General features: G+C 36.1%; 1 long non-coding RNA gene across 1 annotated transcript; it reads left to right on the forward strand.

Moving 5' to 3' along the window:
* Positions 1–4,701: 4,701 nt before the first annotated feature.
* LOC133796950 (uncharacterized) lies at positions 4,702–9,598 on the forward strand. The gene is made up of 2 exons (XR_009875549.1): positions 4,702–6,223; positions 9,231–9,598. It is a non-coding gene; the product is annotated as an uncharacterized LOC133796950 (long non-coding RNA).
* The last annotated feature ends 4,267 nt before the right edge of the window (positions 9,599–13,865 follow it).

The raw sequence follows: 13,865 nt of genomic DNA on the forward strand, positions 1-13,865 counted from the left end.
GAATTAATTTATTTATAAACTTACCGTTTTCCATGAAGATTTAATATGATCTACAATGATCATATATAGATTAGTCTAAATCCTGACTAGTCACAAACTTCTGTCCATGTCTATTGGGTCTTTTAATTCACTCGTTAAGGTCTCATAATATAATAAGGCTAGGGACTTTTGTCTTGGATATTTAATAGCATGAATGGCTAGAAGCATGGTCTTACAAGATTTGGAATCTAATCTTTCCTAATGAATCAAATATTGGTTCCCTTAAGGGTTAATTTTGGAACTGAATAGTTATTAAGCTAAAATTTAAAATATAATTATAAATTAACTAGTGAATTAATAGTACTAAAGGAACAATAGGTAATTAGAAGAGTAAAATGATAATTTTGTCCAGCTCTAATTAACGAACAATTAATTGGAGGACAAAACAACATGAAGTGATTATATCAATGGAATGCACAAAATAATATTGTAAATATAATTCTATAATAACTAAGAGTACAATTCCATATTTATATTGGTGTACTAATATAATTAATAAATATGATTATTCAATTGAAGAGTTTAATTAATAGTCTTGTTTATTGAAGCTTAGGATTATAGGTCCATGGTCCCCAAGTCACCTCGATAATACACTATATAATGTGTGGGTGGTATTGACAAGATAAATTGAGAAGAAACTAAATAGTAAAATGAATTAATTTTTCAAGGCAAATGTATAATTCTATGCGTTGACTAGCGTTTTGGTCAACGACACTGAGTCAATACAAACGACAGAAATAAATTTAAAGAATTGGAATCAAGTAAACGACATAGAGAATTTATAGTGGTTTGACCCCAAGAGTTGGCAATGACCTACGTCCACTTGCACTTATATTAATCAAAGCGGTCTCACAGCAAAGATCAAGAAGAAACCAGGTTCAACTGAGTTTCTTAAGCCTGAGAGATGATATAATTCGGTAGGGTTTTGTATGTAAAGTGCGCACAAATTCAACTTCTGATTTGAATTTAGAGATAATGATTGGGAGAGACCTCTATTTATAGAGTCTCTTATTGGGATATGGGCCCTTACAAATTAATCTATGCCTTACACGTGTAGTGTGGGATTGTTACAACTGATTACAAATTCAAATAATACGAGAAAAATACACTCAAATATCAGTTAAAAAACTATCTTGGGATATTTCACAATATCTCGTGAAATTCGGATCCTTTAGTGCAAATGTATCGTATGTCGAGTAGATCTGTCTTCGAGCAGCTTCAACGGATAACACCAGTTTGCTTCTTCTCTTCGAGCAGGGTGCAATGTTTAGCACTAATGATGTCTACTCTAGCAGCTCCATAAGATGGTACTGACTATCTTCTATTCTACCATGTCATGCACAAAAGTGTGTAAATAAGTCACTGCCAAACTGAGTATCTTTATCTGAAACAATCTTTTTTGGTGGTCCATATCTGCTGATGATATTCTTAACCACGAACTCGAGCACTTTCTTCGAAGTAATAGTTGCTAGAGGTTCCGCTTCGTTCCATTTAGTGAAGTAATCAACTACAATGACTGAAAACTTGACTCCTCCTTTTTCTTATAGGTGGTTGTCCGATTAGGTCTATCCCCCATACAACAAAAGGCTAGGGACTTTGCATTTTTTTGAGCTCATTAGGAGCAGCTCGAGGTATTTTGGAGAATCTCCGACACTTATCATATCTTTGTACATATTCCATAGAGTCTTCATTCATTGTTGGTCAGAAATACCCTTGTCTTAATATCTTCTTAGCTAGACTCTGCCCCCTACGTGATTGCCACAGAACCCTTCATGAACTTCAATCATTTGCAGCTTCGCTTCTACTCTAGCAACACATTGAAGTAGAGGCATAGAATATCATCTTTAATACATTACCCCGTTAATGATTACATACCTACCAGCTTACCTTGATATTTTCCAAGCTTCATTTCTGTCTTGAGGCAAAATTCCTTGGTGCAGATACGTTACAATTGGAGTAATCCAAGAAGGGGTATTATCGAGTAGTATTGTTGTCTCTATTTTGTTAATACTTGGTTGGGCGAGGTGCTCAACCAGTATTGTAATGTACTAGCAATCTATGACTGCTACACTGTGTGTTTAAAAGAGTGCTTAACTCGTTAAGCGAGTCATTTGGACAAAAACGTGTGATTAAAGTTAACTAATGGTTTAGGTAAAAATTGGTCAAAGAAGTGATACATTTCATTAAAATTTTGAGTTTATACACGAGATCCCAAAAAGAGTTTATAAGTTAATTACAGGTACAAAAGAAATACAAAAGTGGCCGACTTAAATGGAAAAATAGGGTATCACCCTAGTCCCTCAAAAGTAATCCTGGTCGTGGCAGTTGAGCAGGCTACATATGTACACACCGCCCCTAGAGCTCTCCAACTCATGGCTGGTCCAGCTTTTCCTTGCCCTTACCTGCACCACATAGCACTCGTGAGCCAAGACCCAACAAGAAAATTCAATTTAAACAAAAATATATAATAAACACAATAAGAATCATAAACAACATGCTTTACAACCATAATCAAACTTAGGCAAACATATAATTCATTTATGCGACCTCTATGCCGAACGAGCGCATACTGCACTCCTAGAGTGGCCAAGCCATAACGGCCTGCATTTCACATGCTATTGCCGACTATGTCTTATATGTTGAGCTTTCCAGACAAATATAAACGAATATGCATTTCAAGTATAACATAATTAAACACAGTCCAAAAACATTGATATTTAAACATGCATTCAAAACGTGGTTATAACCACATTCAATAACTGGGGCCAACACCCTAATCTCAGTGTAGGTGCAATTTCTTACCTCAGATTCAGTGTGAAAGATGAAATGATCCATGTTCCAAGTCTCGCGGAAACCCTAGTCACAACGCAAGTAAGCACTTATAAGAAACCAAATCTAGATTCTTAGATTCAATTTAAACCCCAACTCTTGGAACCACCATTTTCAATTAACGGGGTACTAGAAAAGTCCCACGAGTCTCTAAGTGGGCCCCCAAAATAGATTCCCAAGGCTCCGAGCCTAAATCCCAAAATTTAGAAAAACACACATTTTGGGCACCTAGCGCGGTCGTGCCCATATAAAATATGGCATTTCTGGGGCATTAGCACGGTCGTGCCCTGCCTAGCGCGGTCGCGCCCCTACTCTCGAAACCCCAAATTGGAAGGGTCTCGCCCCTAGAGCTTACCTTGCTATGATTTCAAATTCCTTATGTGGATGGGACTCCTAACAACTCCTAATCCCTTTGCGTGCTACTAATTTCCTCAAAGAATTTCCTCAAAACTCTAAGAATCCACTTCCAATTCAAGTGTCTTTCATTGAACAAGTTGGGAAAAGAAGAACAAGTGAGAGGATGCCTAAGAGAAAATGTGAAGGAGAAGTGGCTGCTACACTTAGCCAAATCCTCTACCTAGCAGTTCAAATGACCATTTTACCCTCCTTTCCTAATACCCCATCAAAGCACACCAAGGGCAAAAGCGTCATTTAGCTTAAATACCATAAACCTCCATTTACACCTATAATTCCAAAATAATCCCCTAATCTTCTAAACTCCAATATTTTTCCCAAACAATATATCATATTCCATTAATCTCCAAAATATGTAAAATCAATAAAATACCCATTGGCTCACCCCGTGCCAAGAATAAATTCTCATTGTGACTTTTCCTATAAATTGCTCATAACGATCGACTCATATATGTTATCCCGAAAAAATACGAGGATGACATGGCGAATGAGAAGGCGGCACATGGCATCACAATTCAGGAAAAAACGACAAAGTATTGAGAAAAGACTGACGAGCAATAAAGATAGGTACAAGACCTATAGGGAAGTCAACCAGGCCTAAACCCCCTAGGGGTGGTCAGCCTAGCCTTAGCCCCTAGGGGTGGTCGGCTTGACCCCTACCCCTAGGGGTGGTCGGCCTAATCTTAATCCTTAAGGGTGGTCGGCCCCAATATGCCCAAGAGCCCCTAGGGGTGGTCAGCCTAACCACTACCCTAGGGGTGGTCAGCCTGACATGCTCAAGAACCACCTAGGTGGTCGGCCTAAACTCCCAAGTACACTTCACTGAGAAATACTCGCACTCGTTCAAACTGAGATCAAACAGGTCCAGTACCCAGATGATTAATAGGTCCAGCACCCAGAAGATCATAGGTCCACCACTTCTTGGAATCTTACTTTACTTACCCGCCACACTAATTGAACTAATTTTTATGTAGTCTGCCTTGGCTTGTCAATGCTTAGGCGATATCATGATGGAGAAGTCATATGAACTCCAGTGGGCCCACAACAAGAAATCAGTTCTCAATGAAAAGAATTGAGTGTTTTCCGAAGAGCTCACTCACCTTCAGGCAGTCTTGGAAGCCAAGAAAAAACACTCTCGGGATCTTGAGGAGGCCGCCCTCAAGACCGCCGAAGAGCTGAGAAAGGCCAAGGTGGATACTAAGAAGGCAACGATGGAGGTTGCCCGAGGATTCTGAGAGATTTCCTAGCTTCAGGAGCAGCTTAAGGAAGCCAATGACACATCAAAGCTCGGTGAGAGGAAGGCCATTCAAGCCATAGAGATGAACAGGTCCTCTCAGCATCAGGTGGACACACTCAAGCAAAAATTTGAGACAATTGCTGAGCACGCCTTTTACGTGGTTTGGTTTCATAATTGGAAGATGACCTTGGACTTCATGGGAGAATTCGAGAAGTACAAAATCCTTTTTGCAGAATGATAACTCTACAAAATAGAGTTATTTTACCACATTTTATAAGCCAATTGTTGCTTAGTTCTTGAGTTTTAAATTAATTTATCAATTTTTTAAGTAATTTTGAATTTATTAGTTTTATTTTGATTTTATGTATTTTTATTTATTTTTTGTATTTATTTTGTTTAATTATGTTGTTACTAATTTATGTGTGTTTAATTTCTTTATGTAGGTGTATTTGTTGGGGCAAATGAAATGTTGATAAAATGTTGGTATAAAGAAATGAATAAAGCAAGCCCAAAATGAAAGGCCCAATCCAATTCTTGACAATGCCATGTCATCAATCCATGTGCTTCTTTCTCCACCATTGGATTTGTAACTATAGGAAAAGATGACAATTTTGAGCATGAATCCATGTGCTTTTTTTTTAGACCAATAGGAGTGTTATCCTTTACCAAAGAATTTATCTATAAATAGGAGTCTCATTTCACCATTTCAAGCACACCTTCTCTTACACCACTTCTTCCATCTCTCTATTCTCTCCATCTTTTTCTTTTCTTAGATTAGTTTTTATGTATTTTTAGAGGAATAATTTGGAGGTTCCTCCTCCAAATTTTCCTATTTATGTTGTAATTTTTATTTTGTTTTTAATAGTTATGGGTTTCTAATCCACTTAAAATTATTAAGGTGGAGGATGAACCAAGATATAACTATATAGTGTTTATTTTATGTTGACCTCCCAAAATGAGCAATAAAGTTTATGATTTTTCTTCTTCTAAATATTTCTTTCATCTATAATATCATGTATTTTAGATTGTTAGAACATATTTTACTTGGTTCTTAATTGTGCAAAAACATAGTATTCTTTGATTAAGATGTGTCATTAAATTGTTCACATCCAATGCTTAGAACAAAAATACTATATTTTGCTTTAGAAATAACATTATTTGATTTTTTTTGTAGTTTCATTAAATTGATTCACAACTAATGCTTTGAAGTTATACTATTGAAGTGAAGGAAAATCTATATTTTTTAATTAAAGAAAGCTTAAAGGAAGTATAATGTTTTAAAAAAGGTAATTAGATTGATTTCAATTATCACTAAAAATTGGGAAGTCAACATATTAATAAATATTATTATTTATATTTTGTGGATTCTAAAATCTTAATAATTTTATAAATAACTATTAAAAACAAATCTTTTTAGTTTATTTATTTTATTTTTTTTTAGTATTTTCTTTCTTTATTTTAAAACAAAACACATCAATTTTTGGAACTAGGTTAGAAATTTATTTCACTTTGATAAAAATAGTTTTCTCTTTTGATTTAAGTCAACTCCTTTGGGTTCGACCTCGTGCTTACACGAACACTATTCTATAAATACGATTCGTGCGCTTGCGAGTATAAATATTTAAAACATACCCGTTTTGGGTCCATCAAGTTTTTGGCGCCGTTGCCGGGGAGTTGCAAAGAAGAGAAACAATTTGTGTCAAGGTGAGTAAAATTCTTCTACTAGTTATTTTATTTTTTATTGTCAAAAAAAAAAAAAAAATCTAAGTATGCTCTATGGTTGCGGTTTCGACTGATCTTCCACATCAGAAAATGTTTCTTGTCTTTGTCATTTAATTTTATTTTTCATTTATGTTTGCTAATTTTGTTTTGTTATTTAATTGTGTTTATTTCTTGTAATTTTAATTTGCAAAAAAAAAAAAAATTAAATCTCTTGAAATTCTAATTATGCTCTATGGTTGCAATTTCAATTGACCTTCCATATTAGAAAAGGTTTCTTGAGATTTTCACAAAAAAATTGTCATTGAGTTATTGCCATGTTTCCTATTGGTAGCATAGGTTACATGAGCCAAAATGGATGCCCTTGGAATAGTACTAGGAATTTTAACAATGCATATCATCCTAGGGAAAGAGAAGACATCAACGCTCAAATAGAAAATTTGTCTAGAACACTAGATGTCTTACAAGCTAGGCAAACTCAAGATGACCATAGGGAGATAAATAGTGCATTTCACTCTCATCACCATGAGAATTGTAGTCATCCCTTGGAAAATCCCATTGATTTTAGTTGGAAGCCTGAGTACAACTATTATGCATCATCGCACTTTGATTATAATGAAACCAATGATGTGCATGCTTATGGGAATTCCTCAGAAATCTCATTTGATCCCACCTATAATCCAAATTTTACATGGAGTCAAAACTTGTCTCCAATGAACCATGTGCATCAATTCAACATGCCTAATCTAGGTTATTCCCAACCCGATCTGTCATATCCTCCTCAACAAGAAATCAATCCATCTCTAGAGGATACCCTACAACAGTTCATGCAGTCAACCCAACAAATTTTACAAAATCAGTCTCGATCCATTTCCAACATCGAGAAACAAATAGGTCATCTTGCAACTGTTTTGATAGAGAAGGAAATACAAGTTCTTCCTAGTCAACCCATTCCCGATCCATTAGTGCAAACCGAGAGTGAAAAAATGAACGAAGTTTTCAAAGAACCTGTAATAAGCATCCAATTGCTAATTGAAACAAATGAGTTTGATGAATTGATTGATGGGGCTCACGAGGAAAATGAAAAAAATACAATTGTACCTCAAGAGCCAATAATTGAGCAAATTTTCATACATACTCAATTTGAAAAGGAGGATAAAAAAGATGTGCAATTTTCTTACTTCATTGAAATGCCACCAAAATTGCATGTCTCTAATTACTTTGTAGGTGTGATGCTTTCAATTCTCATTTATGGCATTTGCATCAACATTATAGTTCACCCTAATAATGAAATTCTACACCATCGATTGGGTGTAGGATAAAAAAAAAAAAAATAGTCGGGCTAAAGACTATAAACTAAAGCGCTTTGTGGGAGGCAACCCATAAGTTTCAAGTTCCATTTTGTATTTCCTTTTGTATTTCACGTTTGTTGTGTGTTTGTTTCATGTTTTTCAAGTTCAAATAAGTTTGAAGGAAACTTCTAGCCCAAAAACGAAGGAGCCAAATCATGGAAGCATACATTCAAGGGAGTTTTCTTAACTTTTTCAAATTTATTGCTCATTGAGGACAATGTTTTGTTTAAGTTTGGGGGTAGTGTTGTGTGTTTTTTTTATTTTTTTTATAAAATGTTCAAAAAAAAAAAAATTTGGTGATTTTTCATTTTTAGATGATAAATTGAATTTGAATTTAGTTCTTAGAAAAATGTGAATATTTCTTAAGCTCTATTTTTAATCTTTGGGTTAGTCTTGCTTAAATATAGATTTTTCATAAACGAACACTTTCTATCTTTCTAAGAATTTTTGTGTAATTTAGATTAATTTATATAAGCATAAAATTTTGTAAATCTCACAAGTCCTAGAATTCGATTAATTATCTCTTGAGGCGAAATCCTAGAAAAGCACATCATTAGGGAAATGATTTAGGCTATCTTTGGAACGTTTGAGCCTTTTGACTTAATCACCGTTACACACATTATTCCCTAGTTTACCCCATTTGAGCCAAACACGAGCCTTGTTATATTGTTTTACCCATATGTGAAATCTAAAACTTCTTCATGAATTTCATTCTTTACACATGAGAAAATATCATAGAGCTATGCATCTTGATTTGTTACCAAAGTGAAAATAGGAAAGAAATTCAGAAAGCCACATCTTAAAAAAACAAAAAAAAACAAAAAAAAAAAAAATATTGTGGCAAGCTAAAAAAAAAAAAAAAAAAAATTGAAGATTCCAAATGGGTGGAAAGAATTACTATGGAAATGTTATGGCGTATACTTGAAATATTGTGATGTCTAGTAAAAAGTTCCGAAATACTCATGTGTTAGGAAAAAGTGATCTAAGCTTAAATTCAATATCATTTTTCTCACCTTCTTCTTTACCCGCACATTACAAGCCTATAAAGTCCTATTGATCCTTGATTTTGTGTTGTTTTACATTAGTGGAGAGAGATAAGAAAAACGAACCTATGGGACTTTGGTACGAAAAAAAAAAATTAATTCATCATTCCTTGAGATTTAATTATTTTATCTTTGCATAAATTTTTTCAAAATTCCACATGATTACTTGGTAAATAGTTTTGTGTTTCCATATTGAAAATTAGTTGTTGAAAGCAAGATTGACTATTGGATTAATTACATGAGCTTAATGTCTCTTCATAATTTTCATTGAGCTACTTTCATTATGCAATTTTTGAGGAAAACATTTGATGTCTCCAATTAAAAAAAAAAAAGTGTGTTTTTAATTTTTCTTTTGCTTGAGGACTAGCAAAACATTAAGTTTGGGGGTGTGATAACTCTACAAAATAGAGTTATTTTACCACATTTTATAAGCCAATTGTTGCTTAGTTCTTGAGTTTTAAATTAATTTATCAATTTTTTAAGTAATTTTGAATTTATTAGTTTTATTTTGATTTTATGTATTTTTATTTATTTTTTGTATTTATTTTGTTTAATTATGTTGTTACTAATTTATGTGTGTTTAATTTCTTTATGTAGGTGTATTTGTTGGGGCAAATGAAATGTTGATAAAATGTTGGTATAAAGAAATGAATAAAGCAAGCCCAAAATGAAAGGCCCAATCCAATTCTTGACAATGCCATGTCATCAATCCATGTGCTTCTTTCTCCACCATTGGATTTGTAACTATAGGAAAAGATGACAATTTTGAGCATGAATCCATGTGCTTTTTTTTTAGACCAATAGGAGTGTTATCCTTTACCAAAGAATTTATCTATAAATAGGAGTCTCATTTCACCATTTCAAGCACACCTTCTCTTACACCACTTCTTCCATCTCTCTATTCTCTCCATCTTTTTCTTTTCTTAGATTAGTTTTTATGTATTTTTAGAGGAATAATTTGGAGGTTCCTCCTCCAAATTTTCCTATTTATGTTGTAATTTTTATTTTGTTTTTAATAGTTATGGGTTTCTAATCCACTTAAAATTATTAAGGTGGAGGATGAACCAAGATATAACTATATAGTGTTTATTTTATGTTGACCTCCCAAAATGAGCAATAAAGTTTATGATTTTTCTTCTTCTAAATATTTCTTTCATCTATAATATCATGTATTTTAGATTGTTAGAACATATTTTACTTGGTTCTTAATTGTGCAAAAACATAGTATTCTTTGATTAAGATGTGTCATTAAATTGTTCACATCCAATGCTTAGAACAAAAATACTATATTTTGCTTTAGAAATAACATTATTTGATTTTTTTTGTAGTTTCATTAAATTGATTCACAACTAATGCTTTGAAGTTATACTATTGAAGTGAAGGAAAATCTATATTTTTTAATTAAAGAAAGCTTAAAGGAAGTATAATGTTTTAAAAAAGGTAATTAGATTGATTTCAATTATCACTAAAAATTGGGAAGTCAACATATTAATAAATATTATTATTTATATTTTGTGGATTCTAAAATCTTAATAATTTTATAAATAACTATTAAAAACAAATCTTTTTAGTTTATTTATTTTATTTTATTTTAGTATTTTCTTTCTTTATTTTAAAACAAAACACATCAATTTTTGGAACTAGGTTAGAAATTTATTTCACTTTGATAAAAATAGTTTTCTCTTTTGATTTAAGTCAACTCCTTTGGGTTCGACCTCGTGCTTACACGAACACTATTCTATAAATACGATTCGTGCGCTTGCGAGTATAAATATTTAAAACATACCCGTTTTGGGTCCATCACAGAACGTCTACGAGCAGCTCAAACTATGGAGGCGGCTCAGACTATGGCTCGGGAGGCCGGGAAGGCTCCTAAAGTGGACCCCATCATGACCTGGTGGAGTAGGTCCCGGAGGGCCCCGTGGAGTGACTCCTATTTAGGCCCACGTGCCATAGTTTGTTGGGGTATAGACAATTAATGCTCGAACCCCCGAGCTCTGTTGTAAATATTTTTACGATTAAACTTTTGTATCTTGCACTACTTTATTTCCATGATTGCACTATTATTATCGAATTAACACATAGTAAATAGGCAACTTGGAATTTGCTAATTCCACTCAACGTAACGTAACTCACAAGAGTCCCAAGTCATTGACTTAGGTCTTGTGCTCGAGTCTTGAAGACTCGAGTCTTTATCGACTTCTCATAGTACATAGAATTTTTTTAGGAATTTAGTGTTGCTCTGTAGGCTCGCGGTCCTCGAGAGTAACTTTAACGCGAGGTGAGATGATACACTTGACGCGGACCTACGTCCCTGAGTTCCAACAACTTAGGATGGGGCCAGCTTGCAGTACTTAGAGCTTGAGGATCTTTCCTGCTAGTGTCTAGACACATGGGAATTTAGTGTTTCTTCTTCGGCTCGTGGTCCTAAGAGTAAGTTTGATGCGGGGTCAAGTGAGGGCACTTGACTATCTTACGCCTTCGAGTTTCAACGACTCATGCTTTGAGGAGTTTTGCTTGAACTGCATGGTTTTTCCTTAGTGCTCGACGCTTAGGACATTTAGTGTTGTCTTCTAGGCTCGATGTCCTTGAAAGTAACATTAATGTCATCCTGTGTCCTCGAGTCCCAATGGCTCGGGCGCCTAGAAGGTCATTCGCACTAAGCTACCTACCCCTCGGGTATGTGGTCACCGGTGGGTCGACTCATGCCTTTTGATTTGCCCCTCGAGTGCACTACTAGGGTCCTAATCATGTGGAAGTTGTGAACTCATCATCCCATGTTCAAATAATTAAGTTGCCCCCCCCCCCCCCCCCACCTTAGACTAGGTTAACTTTTAACACTCGAGGTTTAGCTCCGAGTTCCAATTACTCAGGCTTTCATTCACATCTCGAGATTATAGGACTAGGTCATTACTCCTAGGCACGGTGTCCTTGGGAGGCAACCACAGTTTGTACTCGCTCTAATTGGGTTTATTCTGCTTAAGTCTTAGGCGACTTAAGCTCGTGCCCGAGTACAGACGACTCAGACTTCCGTTCACATCTTGAGGATTGGGATTGGTTATTACTCCTTGGGTGCGCGCTGTCGTTGGGTTAATATGCTAAATCCAATCTCGCATTACTTGGATCTCTTCAACACTGGGTTTTCCCTAGGCCATTTAGCTATGAGGTCTTATGACATTAGGGTCGTTATACTCGTCGACTAGCCTAGCTTCCCAGGTCATCGACCTCTCGATGCTATTTTTTCTTGCGGCTTATCGGGGACATGGTCAGTGCTCTAAGGGCCCAGTGTCCACGGAAGGTAACCCAAGTCCATGCCTCAAGGCCAAGTACAGAGGACTTGGTCTCCCATTCGCATCTCGAGATCACGGGTTTTGGTCAGTTCTCCTCAGGCGCAATGTCCACGGGAGGTGATCTAAGTTTGTTCTCGTGCTACTAGGATTCTTAGTCTTTAGTCTCTAGATGCTAAGCCTATCCCGCTCTGAACAAGCTTAGTTTCTTAGGTCGTAGACTCAAGACTTAGTTTCCTACGTTTTTCTACTCTTGGGGTATTGGCACTAGACTTACTCTGCTTTTGACATGCTTAGTTTCCTAGGTCATCCTCCGCAAGGCCTGGTACTCTGCGAGGCTGTCCTAACTCCATGCCCCCCAAGTGATCAAAGACTAGACTACGTTCCTTGTTTAGACCAGTGAGCAGGTGCTCCACGAGTAGTACTTATATAATAAAGGAAACTACCAAATAAAATCATAATCTCAAAAAATTTATACTGAGTTTTGCCTACACGTTTTCCATTAACTGTGCTCGGAGGCTACAAAAAGATTACAAAAATCAATAAATTTACTGCTCAAATCACCGGTAATACTGGCGAAGATGCTCGACATTCTAGGCATGGGGTATCATTTCCCCATTCAGTTGAGCTAACTTGTATGTCCCCAGACATACAACACTTTGAACTTGGTACGGGCCCCTCCAATTAGGTCTCAGCACTCCCGCATTGGTGTAACGCCCTACTTCCTTAGAGTCGTTACTAAGTGAGTTTAAAACATGCAATTAACTCGCTGATTGAGGTTTTAGGTTAAAAGTGTATCTAAACTGTAATAAAAATCATGTAATTTGAAAATGCAGTCATTCAATGAAAATTATAAAGCATTATACATTTGGGATTCTAAAATACTGTTTAGAAATATTTACAACTCAAAATAAGTTTAAAGTCGACTAAACAAAAAAATTCGTACTAATACTAATCATCTCCCAAAAATACCCCTGGACATGGCAGCTAGGCAGGCCGAACATGTACACGCTACTTCACGCTCTCCGTACTCATGGTTGATCGACCTTTCCCTTGCCCTTACCTACACCATAGAGCACCCGTGAGTCGAAGCCCAGCAAGAAAACTCCACATAAGCAATCAACATATGCACAACTATCAATCAGCATATAACAAAGCCGCCAACAAGCTAAACACATAACAACCATGCCGTCCCAGGCGCTTTACTAGGCCCTGGGTTCGGGGTATACACCGTGAGGTTGTATCAGGCATCTGAGAAGGGTCTCACCCCAGCGACTTGCACTCCGTGTGCTTAACGCTGCTTTCGACCCCTTGCCATACATTTACAGATATGTAACATATAGCATAAACTTAACAAACACTTAAAAAAATACAAGCATACACAATAGAGCTACGCCCTGCATCACAAACACATAGGGTCGTGCCCTGCAACACAAGTTATAGGGCCACGCCCTACTCTATGGGTACATCTATTTTCTTACCTGAGTCCCGAGCTTTTCGAGCACCGATATCCCGAGCACAGTCCCCTAGTCCGAGCCTTGCTAACAACCTAGTCACAACATATCAACAACATCCATCCATCAAGTTCTAATCCATTAAATAACTTTGGGTTATAATTCTAGTCTCCAGGACCTTGAATTCTATCAATCTGGGTATTGAAACCTTCTTGGGGTCCAAAAACCCACTAAGCGCCGTGACCTGCGTCAACCAGAAACCCAACCCCCAAATTTAGCCTATGCGCGCCGCGAGCCAACCTATAGGGCGCCACAGCCTGCCCCTCCACCTGGCCTTCCAAACGTTCTACAGGGTCACAGCTCACCAAGAACAATGTTGCGGCCCGACCCTTCAAACCCAGAAAAATCCCCCATTTTTATATCTAAAAGCAAGCCAATTTACCCCAAAACTAAACTATCAATTCAATTCAATCAACATAGCAATTCTAAAA

Source organism: Humulus lupulus, chromosome 1 (assembly GCF_963169125.1).
Source record: "Humulus lupulus chromosome 1, drHumLupu1.1, whole genome shotgun sequence".
NCBI classification, from domain to species: Eukaryota; Viridiplantae; Streptophyta; class Magnoliopsida; order Rosales; family Cannabaceae; genus Humulus; species Humulus lupulus.